We start from the raw sequence: 17,043 nt of genomic DNA, 5'->3' as shown, positions 1-17,043 counted from the left end.
AGCTCTGGCGAACGGATAAGCGCCGAATACTGTATATTCAATATATCACTTTAATTTATACATGTATACAAGAAGTATAATTTAAAAATAATATATTAGGGACGGTCTGACCGTCCCTAATACAATAATTATAATTTAAAAATACAATAATTATAATTTAATACAATAATTTAAAAATAATGTATTAGGGACGGTCTGACTGTCCCTAATACTGTAGATAGACTGTCCCCAATACTGTAGGTATTGGGGACAGTCCTTCAAACTGTCCCTAATTCGTACTTTATTAGTAACAGTCTAGACCGTCCCTAAAAAGGTTTAGGGACGGTGTTATTTGGGACAGTTTGGACTGTCCCTAAAGGTCAAAAGTATTTGTCACAGTCAACTTTGACCGTCCCTAAAGCTCTTTTGGTACGCTACTTTTAGTCACGGACCAATTTGACTTTTAGGGACGGATTCCGGGCTTTTAGGGACAGTTTGGACTGTCCCTAAAACCCTAATTTCTTGTAGTGTTACCAGATTAAAACCATACTCTTGGGATCACTTTAGGGCTATTAACCCATGGGTACCTTCCCCTAGTGCGCACTATAGTGTAGGGAGCTCTCTATCTCCCGTACTAGAACCAAGTCCTAGCCAAGTCAAGTTCTTGATAATATCTCAAGTTTCCAAAATCAACAAGTTGAGCAACAAGTCATGATATATGTTACAAACACAACAGCTCCATGAATTAAATGACTAAATCATTAGAACATTGAGATAGAAATCAAGTAGACTAACTAAGTAATTCCTCTAGATTTCGAGAGTTGTCCAAATGATTCCAATTAAATATATGACAAAGAGTAACTCATAAACATGCTATATATCAAGTCAAAAATGGAATTTAAGCATGGTACAATTAAGTAGAATTTAAATCAATTTAAATTAATTAATTCTCTAGATTTAAAAGCTCATTTAAATCATGCCAAATTAATATACAACAAGGATCAAGTCATGGCCATGTCATATATCAAGTCTAAAGTGAATTATATACAAGCTATCATTAGTCATTTATTTCTTAAATTAACATCAGACATGCATACAACTTATATATCATTACAAGATCAATTAAATTACTTGGAAAAATAAATTATAACACCCCCTACCTCACAAGAGGATTGTCCCTCTTGAATCCAAGGGAAGCAAAGGAATTTCAAGTTTTCCTTCTAGGGTTATGAAGAAGAGAGTGAGGCAAGGCATTTGTAGTCCAAGCTTAATAGTCTAAGGTGAGTGGAAGGGTATCAAAAATGAAGTCAAAGCTCTAAGTCAAGCTTTGCTCCAATGGTGGCTAAGTTAGGGTTCTTGAGAGGAAAGAGATAAATGAATTAAAAGTGAAAACCCTAAGTTAAAATGGTGGGATTCTCCACTTACTAAGTGCTCTTGCACTACTTCTCACACACACACTAATGCAAGACCAATTGTGAAGCCTACACTTGTCATGAATCTAAGTAAGCTTCCAAGATTAAATATCAAACCTACACATGTCAACCATCCATGCCAACAAGTGCTCCTATCCTAGGCCAACAAATGGGTGAATCTCCACCCTCTGTGTGTCATCAAACAAGGCTTCCAAGTGGTTTCACCACAAGATCAATAAGTGGCACCTTAGGAATGTGACACTTGTCATATTTTATGGAAATTGCAAAAAGGTCCTTTTTGAAAATATCTTCCAAATTAAATTGTAAAATGGTCCCTAAGACGAAAAATAATTACTTTTTTTAATTACACAAAACCCCTCAAGTTTAGAGTAATTACCAAAAGTTATACATTCATGCCCTTTACAAGAAAAATAAACATTTAACATGTTTTTCTACAAAAGTGAAAATGTAAATATCATGAATTTAAATATAATGGATGTATGCAAAGTTGGAATCAAATCCGAGTGCAAAAAGTGAGGTTATGCAAAGAAAAATGAAAAATGACTAAAGGACGAAATAGGGAAAAGACGGAAAAAGAAATTTACCAAAAAAAGAAAAGAAAGAAAATGACTGGGTCATTACAACCTACCCTCCTTAAAAGGGATTTCTTCCTAAAATCAAATCGTACCTAAAAGAGAGAACAAATGGGGGTACCGGGAGTGAACCTCCTACTCGAGCTCCCAGGTATCCTCCTTGACACCGTGGTGTCTCCACAAGATCTTTACCAATGGAATGGTCTTGGTCCATAAGACCTATTCCCGTGAATCAAGAATTTGGACTGGACCTTCCTCGTAGGCCACAAGACCTCATCAACAACAACATCTGTCCATCGTAAAACATGTGATGGATCCGGCTCGTACTTCTTCAGCATAGAAACATGAAAGACGTCATGAACCCTATCCAGGTCTGGCGGTAAAACCAAATGATAAGCAACTTCACCGACACGCTCCAATATCTCAAGTGGTCCAATGAATCTAGGAGACAACTTGCCAGTCTGGTGAAATCTCAGAAGTCCCTTGCGCGGAGAAATCTTAAGAAAGACATGGTCTCTAACCTCAAAAGACAAGGATCGCCTCCTCCTGTCAGCGTAACTCTTCTGTCCACTCTCTGTGGTAGCCAACCGCTGCCGAATCAACTTAATTTTCTCTGTAGTCTCGATGACAATGTCAGGACCCAAGGCAACGGTATCACCGATCTCGGTCCAACATACTGGAAATCTGCAAGGTCTGCCATACAACGCCTCAAAAGCTGCCATGCCAATAATGGTCTGGTAACTGTTGTTATAAGCAAACTCAACCAAAGACAAGTAATCCTCCCAACTACCCCCGAAATCCAAGATACAAGCCCGTAACATATCCTCCAATATCTGAATGGTGTGCTCTGACTGACCATCAATTTGAGGATGGAATGTCGTACTAAAATGAAGCCTTGTGTCAAGAGCCTCTTGAAAACTCTGCCAAAAGTGAGATGTGAACTGCGGATCCTTATCCGAAACAATGGATACAGGAAACCCGTGAAGCCTGACAATCTGCCTCACATACAGTCCACTCAGTCTTTCTGCACTGTCTGTCACTGCCATGGGCAAGAAGTGAGCCGTCTTAGTCAACCTATCAACTATGACCCATATGGCATCATTCCCTGCTAGAGACCTCGGAAGTCCTGTCACGAAATCCATAGTGAACATCCCGTTTCATGCCCTGCCACCAAAACTGTCATTGCAGATTGTGATACATCTTCGTACCACCAGGATGAACTGCGAGCCAAGAGTGGTAAAAATCCCGAAGAACGTCTTTACGACAAGACAAAGGAACAAACATCATCCCCTTGTACCTGAGACCACCGTCTAAATGTAAGGTCTAACCCTCTACATTCTCGCCACCTGAAATCCGAACATGGATGGCCTTCATCTCCCCATTCTCCAACTGTGCCTCAATAACCCTGCTAACAAGAGCTGGTTGAGCCACAAGGCTAAATAAAATAGCCGGTGAAACATCCTCATAAGACTGTAAACCAAGATCTGCAAGCTCTTCTAACATCTTTCATCTGCGAATGGCAATGCTAGCAAGAGTCCCCCGTGACTTCTTACTCAATGCATCGGCCACCACATTGGCCTTACCCAGATGGTACTGTAACTCGATGTCATAGTCCTCCATGAACTCAACCCATCTACGCTTTCTCAAGTTCAAATCCTTCTGAGATAAGAGATACTTGAGACTCTTATGATCAAAGAAAACCTCAAACTTTTCCCCGTACAAATAGTGTCTCCACCCCTTTAGGGCAAAGATAACTGCTGCCAACTCCAAATCATGTGTCGGATAGTTTAACTCGTGAGTCTTCAACTGTTGAGACCCATAAGCAACCACCCGCTCTGTCTGCATCAAGACACAACCCAAACCTTCCCGTGAAGCATCACAGAAGATCACATAACCTAAGCTACGTTCAGGAATGATCAAAACTGGAGTCGATGTCAACCTGACCTTCAACTCCTGAAAAGCAAACTCACATGCCTCGCTCCATACAAACTTGACCCCCTTACAGGTAAGTCGAGTCATAGGAGCCGCCAAACGAGAGAAATCCCAAACAAATCTCTGGTAGTAACCAGCTAGGCCAAGAAAACTCCGAATCTCAAACACTGTCTTCGGACGTTCCCAATCCATCATCGATTCAATCTTAGACGGATCCACTGCAACATCGCCCCCTAACATAACTTACCCAAGGAACTTCACTTCCGATAGCCAAAATTCACATTTCTCGAACTTGGTATGCAACTGATTATCCCTAAGGATCTGCAATACTGTCCTCAAATGATACTCATGTTCCTCTACCGAAGTTGAGTATACGAGAATGTCGTCGACAAAAACCACAACGAACTTATCAAGATGATCACTGAATACACGGTTCATCAAGTCCATAAAAGTTACGGAAGCATTGGTTAAACCAAATGGCATCACTAGAAACTCATAATGGCCATACCATGTGTGGAAAGCGGTCTTGGATATGTCCTCCTCCTTAACCCTCAACTGATAGTAACCCGATCTCAGATTAATCTTCGAAAAACAAGTGGCTCCTTTTAACTGATCTAATAAGTCGTCGATCCTTGGCAAAGGATACTTGTTCTTGATTGTAATGTGATTTAGTTTGCGATAATTGATGTAAAGTCTCAAAGACACATCCTTCTTCTTCACAAAAAGAACCAGTGCTCCCCAGGGTGAAGCACTGAGATGAACAAAACCCTTAGCTTTCAAATCATCCAATTGAGCTTCAAGCTCTGCCAGTGCCATACGGTACGATGCCATAGAGATGGGCGCTGTACCAGGAATGAAATCAATGGCAAAAATAACTTCCCTCAAATGAGGTAACTCGGTCAGCTCCTCTGGAAAGACATCAACAAAATCCTCAACAACCGCCGAAAGAACACGGCCCAAACAACTGTCCTCATCGACTAGCAGACTAGCCAAGTAGGATCTGTGGCGACTCCAGCCACCAATATTAAAAATTATTGTCGAGTGGGAATCACTCCGATCTCCCACGAAGTGAAAACAATCTCCCATAGGAGTGCAAACAGTCACCTTCCCGCGAAAACAATCGATCGTAGCACGAAAGAAGGACAACCAGTCCATCCCGAGAATGATGTCAAAGCCCGTCATGTCAAAAATAATAAAATAGAACTCTAAAGTCTGCCTAGCTATCTCGATAGCACAACCCCGATAAACACGATCCAAAGACACTGGACCCCAACTAGCGTGTCAACACAAAGGAAACGATCCCGCTGCGTGACCTCCAGACCCAAAGAATGTGCAAATGATGCAGATATGAATGAATGTGATGCACCTGTGTCAACAAGAACTCTAGCCCAAGAACTGAAAACTAGAAAGATACCTTGAACTGTAGAAGTCCCAGCGGAGGTATCAGCCTATGGCAATGCGTAAGCTCGTCCCTGAGCCCCCGACTGCTGAGAACTGCCCTGGTGGCCCGACTGATGTCCGGAAGCAGTAGACGTAGAACCCCTACCCGGATAAGAACCAACTGGCGACACCACTGGCTGTGGTGCCTGAGGCACCCTGAAACCTGACTGAGCAACTGCAGATTGTGTTGGTGTGGCCTGTGAACCTGTGCCACTCAGTTACCTGCTCGGTGGATGAGGGCAATCCTTCCTCATGTGACCGAGCTGCTTATAATAGTTGCAAGTCCCCTGAAACCCCTTCATTAAAGCTATAGGCTTACTAGCCTTTGATTGACTGGTCTGTGGCTGAAGTTGTGGGCAGCAAGGCTTAATGTGCCTCGGCCGCTGACAATGGTGACAAACCACTCCTCGGGCTGACCCCGAAGATACTAGAACTGCAGATGCAGACCGAGCCTGCTGTGACTGTCCCTGAGTGCGTAAACTATCCCTGACCTTAGCCTTCTTCCACTGATTCCCGGAAGATGATGGAGGGTCGCAGCGAGGCTGCTTATGTGAACCCCTAATTCGTAACTGATCCCATTCCTCTACCTCAGCTAGGATTGCCCTCTGGACCACCTCTACGTAAGTCCTCAAGTCAAGAATTGAGACCCGTGGCTTAACGTCAAGATGTAGTCCATCCTGAAATTTCATTGCCCTGGCCTCATCTGTCGCTACCATATCATCAGCATAACGAGTGAGAGAAGTAAATCGTGTCTCATACTCAATGACACTCATAGTGCCCTGATAAAAACCTGTGAACTATATCCTCATCTCCCGCCTCATAACCCTAGGAAAGAAGCGCTCGAAGAATAATGTCCTGAACTCCTTCCAAGTCATCACCTCCACATCGTGGATATTGGTCATAAACCTTCACCAGATATCGACATCTCCCTTGAACATAGAGGATATCAAGGATGTTGGCCTAAGGATTTTATCTAAAGGTCAATCTTATGTTTTAATGATTACAAACCATTAATGATGTTTAAGTACTAATGTTTTAATTGAGTGATATATAGTTGATCAACATTCATTCCTCAATGATGAGCTAGAAGATCCATTCTAAGCATTCCAAAGCATTCCAAACATTCAAGCAATGGATTCAAGGAAGCATCAAAGTTGCAAGAAATCAAAGAAAAACTTGGACTTCAAAGATCACACAAAGCATTTCAAAGAAAGAAAGCAAATCTTCATCAAGCCTAAACGATCATGGTCAAAGAATGAAGAAAAGGATAGATAGGATGGTGAGAGCTTAAGATTCAATGTCAAAGTATATTTGAATATTTTTTGAAGCTCAAAATTATAGGACCATGCATATCATATATCATTCATATGCTCCTATGACCATTTGCAATAGACTAGGAACTTCATTTATATATATATTGTCATATGAAATCTTTGCTAAGAAAGAGTTAGTTCAAGTTTGATAAGCTTTGAAAGAACTCATTTTTTAAGCTAGAAATTCTAGGACCATACACATTAATCATTATATTTATTTTGGTCTCTAAAAAGAAAAGGAAAATGCATTGAATTAATTTTTCATCTTTAAAGCCTTTGTTGCCAAAATTTGGTAAATAACTCTAGGACACAATGCACTTGAAATTTATCATCTTCATATGTCCCTAGACTCTTAGAAACAGGCCTTGAACTTAATTGAATCATTCATCAAAGTCCTAGGTGCTAGAAAGATGGATATCTCAAAAGAAGCTATTTTCAGCCTAGAAAATTTCAGACCAGCTTGCACTAAAACTGCTATAACTATTTGTGTAGTTGGAATTTTTTACACAAGGCCAGTGGCATTGGAAAGCTGACTTCGAGCCCTTGAGTTTAGACTCAAATTTCACCTAAATTGGATTTAAAATGACTGAGATATGAGCTTCACAAAATACCTGATTCTGCTCTGCGAAAATTCTGACCAGGTTGCACTTAAACAGCCATAACTTTTTTTATGGTTGGAATTTTTGAGCAAGGCCAGTGGCTTTAGATAGCCGACTTCAAGACAATAAATTTAGACTCAAATTTCACCTCATTTGGAGTTTCATGGACTGAGTTATGTCCATTTGAAATCATGCACTTTTTTCTGTCCAATTTAGCAGCAGCCTTCATGAAGCAAGAGCAGCCTCTATATGAAATAGAGCCAGCTCTCTCAAAGACTAGAGAAGGCTCTACAAAATTAGAGACGGCTCAGGAAAGTAGAGAAGGCTCAATGAAAAACTAGAGAGGGCTCTACCAAAAAGTAGAGAAGGCTCTACGAAAGTAGAGAAGGCTCTAAAAATCTAGAGAAGGCTCCACTTTTCCATTGAGCCGTCTCCTTTTCAGAAAAAGAGCCTGCTCCACTTTTCTAATGGAGCCGCCTCCATTTGAAATTGAGCCGCCTCCACTTTTGCAAAGAGCCGGCTCCTTTGAGGGTTTTGAATTACAACGGCAATTTTTCTGCATTTATTTCCTCTAACCACTTCTAACAGCTATATTGAGCTACAAATTTCTATATATATACAGAGGGCTTGTCTGCAAATAAACACACCATTTAAGAGACATTAAATCACATTGCAATCAGAGCTTTTGTTCTCAATCTTCTCTTCATCTCTCTCATTTCACTCTTATTCTATCTTGAGAGATTCCAGTAAAGATTAACAGGGCTTTTGCTCTTGTTTTAATCTTCATAGAGTTTTTGCTCTATTATACTACTTGAGAGAGCATTCAAGAACATTCATTCAAGTGCATCAAAGAGAGCTTTTGGCTCTACCATTATACAGAGCTTTTATTCTAGTTATACTCACTCATAGACCCTCTGTTCAGACATCGATCTTTATCTCATATACAAGCTTCCATAGTTGAATCAGAGTGAACTTCAGAGAGCATTTAGTGAGCCTTTGCTGAACTTTTGTTCTAGTATTTCATCAGAGCTTTTGTTCTGTATTTTCCTCATCATCTCTCATACATTTCATACTTAGAGTTTGAGCTTCACTTGATTTCATATATACTCTATTATGAGGTTTGATTTGTATCAGTTCTTGAGAGGATTTCTTGTACTGCAAATTCTATCTACAAATCTGCTGTAAGCCTAGGAGGAAGAGTTTTTCTTAGCAAAGAAATTGTAAGGGCTGGTGTGGCCTATGTAAAACTAAGAGAGGTGGTCTCTTAGCAAGGATACTGTAAAGGGTTGGTGTGACCTAAAAGGAAGCCTAGGGAAGGGGGTTCTCCTAGCAAGAAAGAGAAGCAAGGTATTGCTTCAATTGAAGGTTTGCTCTCCACCATTAAGGAGAAGCTCTAAGGAATTTGGGAAGTCTCAAGAGGGATCTTGAGCCGAGGAGTAGGAGTTTCCGAACCTCGCAAAAATCGCCGTGTTATTGTTTGCAATTTCTCTTCCCTTATCTCTTTTACAGTTATGCTAAATTGATTACTTTCATATCTTGTTTATTACATAATTGGTTATACTATTGATTAGAAATTGTACTTCTATAATTTGCGAAAATTGGCCATTGACTCTATTCACCCCCCCTCTAGAGTCAATTCTTGGGTAACAAAGGAGATCCTCAATCGGTCTGTAGGCAATGCCATGCTATCGAGCTTGCGTACCATGAGATCAAACCATGCCTCTAAAGCAAGCGGATCCATACTCCCTACAAACTGGTCGATCTTAACCCTCTGTAACTTCATAAAGTAGTCAGCAACTAGTGCCGGTGTTGGTATCGGTATCGGGATCTGCATTCCTACAATGTGCTGACGAAACATCTGCTGAATGGACTCTGACATCCCCAGAGCCACTCCCTGTGCAATCTGTTCCTCATAAGTCAAACCATGCCACGAACTGGAATCCTAGGCCTTCCCGGACCCCTCGTAAACTCGGTGCCATCCACCTGTTCCTCAACGCCCTAACGTGAAGACTCCCCATGCATGACTACCATGATGCTAAATGCATGAAAAGGAAGAGGTCCACAATAACACAAGTTATTATGACCGAATGTAACTCACACGATGAATGCATGAAACAAGAAGCATGTCAATGTATGTAACATACAGTCATGCTAAAGTAGGTATGCATGTACAACATGCTAAACACGTACTGAAAACTTCTAGGTACTTCAACACGTAAGCACATAGACATGTTATCAAACTAAGCGCATAAATATGTTATAATACTAAAACATGTTATCAAGGCATACGAATAAATCAAAGTACACCAACAAAAGTATGATATGCACCCAAAACCCGTCGTCCTAAGGTTTTCAAACCTAGGAGCTCTAATACCACTTGTCGTGACCCGAGTTTTATTCAACGCGGTACGTCAGTGATGACCCGAAAGTCGACCCAGTAACGGATCCTAAATGCGGAAACGAATGATAAACTAAAGTCTTTAGAGATAGAAGTCATCCCTAAGGCACTAATGTAACCTTCCATGAAGTCACGGAACTCAAGGATAGACGAATGAACAAACGAGAGTCAAAACGAGCTAAATCATTCAATTAAGGGCAAAATGGTCAATTCACAAATAAAAGGAGAAAATTGACTCTAAACAAGTCAAATAAGGTGATTATAAAATAATCTTATCATTTCATAACATTCCAAGAGGTTCCAAGAACATTGGCCAAGAATCCCACAGAACGCCATTTCCCGGTTTAAACTAAAACTGACCCTACCTTACTAAAACATGAATATCTCCAACTCTGATTAGAATCTAGAATGGCATTGGTACCATTGGAAAGCTGACATAAAATCCTTGAGTTTAGGCTAAAGAATCACCCCATTTGGGTTAGAAACGAAGGAGTTATGACCGTTTGAAGTTGGAACTTTTATGCTGAAACATAACCTGGAAGGTAAGTGCATAATAGCTATTTTGGTCGACCGAAATGGACAAAATTTTCCTAAAAACATGTTTATAGAGGGTTGGTTGTATCGGTAGACCGAAATAGAGTTTCGGTCGACTGAAATAACTCTGAACAGTGAAAAAGGCTACTGGAATGAGTGATTTACTGTGCAAAGGAATTCCCAAAAGCCATCGGTCGACCGAAACACCTCGAAAAGCTGCTAAAATGATTGCTATGTGCCCAAGGTGTTAAGGTTTAACCCATGCTTTGAATCCTATAATGATTTGGTCCAAAAATGAGAGTTTAAAACTGATTTTCAAGGAGATTTAAGTATGTGAACATGCCAACAACCTTAATATGAATAATTGAATGCAAAACATTGGCTCATTGCCTCATACATGTCAATTACAAGAATCTCATATGCTAAACCTCCAAGGTTGGTTAAAATATGCTTTTAAAGCAAACTAGTGCACCAAATGAATATAAGTGCTAAAGTAAACATGTTTGGCCCTTGGCCTCATTACAAACATATTCGTAGAGGATCAAAAGGTGCACTTAAGTGCACATTACATGGTTTGAACAACGAATACATATTTTGTTGTAATAAGCAAAATGAAGTGTGATATACTAACAAGTGCATATTCTAATATAGCAAAAAATATTCTAAGTAATCTAGCAAGTCTAAGATTGTAGAGCATCACACAATATTGCTTCTTTACCTGAAAAACACCCAGTAACTTCAGGGTGAGTAAACAAGTTTACTCGTAGGGAATGAGCATGCATAAGCTTAACTTATTACAAGGTTTGCAATTATATATATAATTCAATCCATGCTATTAAAGTGACATTGAAACTTTCGACATTGAAACTTTCAACATAGCACAATGAGATATAAATTCACAAAGTTAACAACTTGGAATTTAAATGCGAAATCAAACCAAAGTGGATACTTGGATATTGCCCGGATTAAAATCGTACTTTTGGGATCACTTTAAGGCTATTAACCCATGGGTACCTTCCCCTAGTGCGCACTATAGTGTAGGGAGCTCTCTATCTCCCGTACTAGAACCAAGTCCTAGCCAAGTCAAGTTCTTGATAATATCCCAAGTTTCCAAAATCAACAAGTTAAGCAATAAGTCATGATATATGTTACAAACACAAAAGCTCCATGAATTAAATGACTAAATTATTAGAACATTGAGATAGAAATCAAGTAGACTAACTAAGTAATTCCTCTAGATTTCAAGAGTTGTCCAAATGATTCCAATTAAATATATGACAAAAAGTAACTCATAGACATGTCACATATCAAGTCAAAAATGGAATTTAAGTGTGGTACAATTAAGTAGAATTTAAATCAATTTAAATTAATTAATTCTCTAGATTTAAAAGCTCATATAAATCATGCCAAATTAATATACAACAAGGATCAAGTCATGGTCATGTCATATATCAAGTCTAAAATGAATTATATGCAAGCTACCATTAGTCATTTATTTCTTAAATTAACATAGGACATGCATACAACTTATATATCAATTAAATCACTTGGAAAAATAAATTATAACACCCCCTACCTCACAAGAGGATTGTCCCTCTTGAATCCAAGGGAAGTAAAGGAATTTTAAGTTTTCCTTCTAAGGTTATGAAGAGGAGAGTGAGGCAAAGCTTTTGTATTCCAAGCTTAATGGTCTAAGGTGAGTGGAAGGGTATCAAAAATAAAGTCAAAGATCTAAGTCAAGCTTTGCTCCAATGGTGGCTAAGTTAGTGTTCTTAAGAGGAAAGAGATAAATGAATCAAAAGTGAAAACCCTAAGTTAAAATGTTGGGATTCTGCACTCACTAGGTGCTCTTGCACTACCTTTTACACACACACTAATGCAAGACCAATTGTGAAGCCTAAACTTGTCATGAATCTAAGTAAGCTTCCAAGATTAAATATCAAACCTACACTTGTCAACCATCCATGCCAACAAGTGCTCCTATCATAGGCCAACAAATGGGTGAATCTCCACCCTCCATGTGTTATCAAACAAGGCTTCCAAGTGATTTCACCACAAGATCAACAAGTAGCACCTTAGGAATGCGACACTTGTCACATTTTTCGAAAATTGCAAAAAGGTTCTTTTTAAAAATATCTTCCAAATTAAATTACAAAATGGTCCCTAAGATGAAAAATAATTACTTTATTTAAGTACACAAAACCCCTCAAGTTTAGAATAATTACCAAAAGTTATGCATTCATGCCCTTTACAAGAAAAGTAAATATTTAACATGCTTTTCTACAAAAGTGAAAATGTAGATATCATGTAATTTAAATATCATGGATGTATGCAAAGCCGGAATCAAATCCGAGTGCAAAAAGTGAGGTTATGCAAAGAAAAATGAAAAATGACTAAAGGACGAAATAGGGAAAAGACGGAAAAGAAATTCACCTAAAAAAGAAAAGAAAGAAAATAACCGGGTCATTACAATAAGGAGGTTTAGGGAGGATTAATTAGTCATTCCAATTTTTTTTTTTTTCCTGGCAAAAAATAAGTCAAACATCATACGGCATCTACATGCAAGAACATCAGCCACAAACTTATAACTAAAAACACATTTAACACCAACAGTCACAGAACCAAACCTAACTAACACCCTTTATAGTTAAGATCACAGTCTTGACAAACTAGGGAAAAGGTGTCAGTTATAGTCAAGAGCACATCGGACAAGCGAAGCTAGCTGAGTCGCAACAGAGTGAGAGGACTCTGAATTTTATGAATCCTAACCGCAAGATAAGCCCCAGACTTTTCAGAAGAGTCAAATCGCATTCCAACCTTACCACTAACAACATCCATAGCAACCATCACATTATGTTTTACCAAAGCAGAAGCGTATCCACTACGCCAAGCTAGCGGAGCCACACATATCAGAACAAGTCGTATAAGAAAAAGCTACACCATAGTAAAACTCATACCTCGATATTGCAGTTGCAACACCGCTTAGACAAAAGGCTACGACCTCGCACAAATCTCAACTGACGTGTTTGAAAAGACATTCCCCACTTAACCCAAATAGTTTAAAGGTCCAACAAAACAGAGCAAGACACATAAAGGAGCCATTGAGGTACCCTAGCCACACAAATTCCTAGAAATGTGAACAGCCCTGAAATAAACGTCTGCAGCACCGCCTTATACAACCAGAGAGCAAAGTCAATAGTAGGGCCCCACAGCAATCCAAACAGATCAACAATCAAATCTTGGTCTGACTTCAGCCATGATATCATCAGGAGCACCACCTTAGACCACCAAAAAACGAAGACAATAGGCAGACCCCACAGTAATCCAAAAGAAGCATCCAAAAAACCTTGGCAAGACATCAGCTGAAAATCGGCCCACTAAGTAAAAACCGACCTAAAAAGCCGACAATCCACCAAAGCTACAGGCAAATTCAGCTTCCCACCGTTGATCATGGTACAACAAATCAACCAAAAAGAAATGAAATGAAACCATCTTCAATCGGACCACTAAGCTCAACAGGACAGTAGATCCGAAATGGTATCGCCAATCCACAGCCAATTCCAAAGGAAACCATAGAGATGAGAAAATGGTTTCAAATAGAACATCACCCAGTGTCGATCACATCCCAGATGAAAGGGTCTCCAACACACATAAAGAACGATCACCGGCACCCATAAAAACAAGAAACAACCCCAAAGTAACCCACCAGTGAAAACAGCCACAAGATAGAACAAATCAAACAAGAAAAGGCAAAACATCGAAATATATGACCACCAAATTTTCCACAGAATTAGAATTTTACCAATAGAAAACCTAAATCTAGAAAAACACCCAAAGGAAGACATATCGAATAGAACACCTAAATCGCTAACAACAGAACACCAAATTGAGGAAGGAAGATAAAAAAACAGACAGCCAAAAAACACGGAGATACACATCTAACCGAACCCCACAAAAGGAAAAAGGAAAGACAAGGAAGAGAAAGGAAAATAAGACTCGATCCCAAGAACACCCACAATCGGAGGAGCCGAAAGCACAACGCTCAAGGGAATCGAGAAAACGACGGCACAAAAACCTTAACGGCGGCAAGGAACCCTAGACGTGTTAGGAAACCTTAATAATAGGGAATTTCTATTCTCTTTGTTTGGTTGGCAGATAGAGTTGTAATTCTTTCTATTTTTTTTTAATTGTTTATGATGAGAAAAATTATTTTGGATTGACTTTGAGTGACCATTGTTATTGAAAATTGAGTAGTGCCTCATTAATACAGTAGTAAAATATTCCCTTGATCACCGAGCGTCCCCTCGGCCAGCACTACATCGGTATTGTAAGAAACGTTCTCGTTATATTGAAGGAGACGTTGCATTTTGGATGACGTGAATTTTTCACTTTTCACTTTATTTAAATAATTTTAACATAATTAAAAGGATAAATATGTCAATTAAATATGTAATTAATGTCATTTGTCACACAAAGTTGACAAATTAGTGTCAGAGTGATCAAAATGCTCAACCAATCCACATAATAAATAAGAAGTCTACCCATAAATAATAAGTGTACCCATTATTGTCATTAATACTACTAAAAAAATGTTTCAACACCACACCAGTGCCTTAGTTATCTTCGTTGTATTGTAAGAAGCGTAATCATTTTGGATCGCGTGAATTTTTCACTTGACAATTTATTTGAACAATTTTAACATAATTAAAAGGGTAAATATGTCAATCAAATATGTAAATAACATCATTTGTCACACAAAGTTGACAAACTAGTGACACAGTGATCAAAATGGTCAAATATCAAGAGGTTAAAATAATTTACCCTAAATACTATTAGAATAATTCAAGAGTAATGATGTCTCAACCCCCGTTTATCTTATACATTCTAACAGAGATGTTAGTGATTTTGAGAATAATACATCAAAGAGAAAACGCCAAAACTCCCCGAATTTGACTTGGTTAGGCCACCTTAGTGTTAAAAAGGAAAGAATCCTCTCTTACATTGTATAACTGAAAGGAAAAATAAGAAAATGAGAAAAAAGGAAAGAAAAAAAAGAAACAATAAAAAACAAAGTGCTTCCTCTTTTCCCTCACAAACCGAAAACTAAAAACTCTCCCTCTTCCCCATTACCAAAATCTTAAATCGCAATACATAACAGAGTATAAATGAGCAAAGTCCTAAAAAATGTGTGTGTGTATTTTGAGTCCATGAATTCTTATCTAATACTGTATTAAATTTGTTAAAATCAATAGTTAAGAAAGTTGACTTACTGTTAAAATGATTGGCTATATTCAAACTGTATAGTTTTATGAATTTTTACTTTGTAAATTTAAAAATATGAAAAACAAAAATTTTTTGGTTTATGATTATTTTCTTTTACTCTCTCCAATTTTATAGAGTTTTTAGTTTTTTTCTTATTTATTTATTTTCAGTTATACCATGTAAAAGAGCAATTTTTTTTTTTTTTTTTTTTTTTTTTTTTTAACTCTGACGTAGCCTAGCCAAGTCAGATTCGGATTGTTTTCTCCTCCTTTTCTTCGTCAAATTGGGAAGTGTTTCCTTGCTTATCATTACTCTAATTTTTAATCTACATGTGAAAATAAAAGGTCTAAACCTGAAGGTAGATCAGTCAAAAAAAAATTATGGTCTGAGACGAGATAAATTCAATTACAATAACTTGTAGTGAGTTTTTAAAATTAGGGGATCCAAATCCCTAATCCATGGGAATAATGATTGCAATCCAAGATGCAGAAGATGAAACCAACTACACATTAATTACGGCACATGTTTCGGTGCTAAAGTGTATATGATTTTGACATTTAACAGTGCAAAATCAGTGTGCCAGAAAATACATGACCAAGTTCAAGCACTTGTCCTATGGGCATCAATTGACATAGATAGACCACATGGATGACCCATAACTTATCCAGGATTTGAGTTCTGAAATGAATTCCTCTAATATTGCGTTGGGAGCACTAACTAGTGCAATTTGAAAAAAAAAAAAATTAGTTTAAAGTTTCAATTAAATTTTTTTTAATTTTAAATTGAAGTCGCGTATTCGTATTTAATACTGTCAAACATAACATAAGTTTTTTCTATGAAACGGAATGTTGGGCGATAAAATAAAAAAATAAAAAAATAAAAAAAAAAGTCCTATAAAATGCTTTGTTATTTATCAAACTATCCAATTGGTCAATTCCCTAAGAATTAAGGCTGTAGACAAGTTAACCAATTATCAGCCACTGCCAGCTTGGAAAGTCTCAACCAATATGTGGATCAAACTCAATATCGATAGACTGCTGAGAAGACTAACCTGGCTACAGACGGGTAGAGATCATCATCATCCTTACTTTTATCTGGTACAAATGGCGTAAATCACAGATTCTCTTTCTTCCCTTTTCTATCATAAGCCACGTCTCCCACTAAAAACAATTTTTAAGAATCGTTTCTTTTTAAGAATCGTTTCTTATCATTTCTTCTTCTCCACACGACACAATTCAACTACTTACATCATCATCAATCTCTCTTAACTTTTTATACAATTGATCCTAAATACTGAAAATAATTATTTTGAGAGTTTAAATTAAGATGATTGACGCAAACAACTGGGTTTCTGGGTCTACATCTTCAACCGGAACGTATAAAAAAATATCAACCTAGAGCTTGTCTGCTCAAATGCACTCAAATAAGAAAAAGAGGAGGGGACCAATGGGGAGAGGGGGTAAAAGTAAGGGTGGCAATTCGTGTTTGTGGGTCGTATTTGTGTCGTTTCAATGTAACTATATTATACTAAATAGGTAAATCTAAACTCAACCCATTTAATAGGTAAATCTAAACTCAACC

This window comes from Cornus florida, unplaced genomic scaffold, assembly GCF_030987335.1.
Source record: "Cornus florida cultivar Cherokee Brave unplaced genomic scaffold, ASM3098733v1 CherokeeBrave_3.0.0_Hap2_Chr04, whole genome shotgun sequence".
NCBI lineage: Eukaryota > Viridiplantae > Streptophyta > Magnoliopsida > Cornales > Cornaceae > Cornus > Cornus florida.
Note: the sequence above shows the minus strand (reverse complement) of the source record.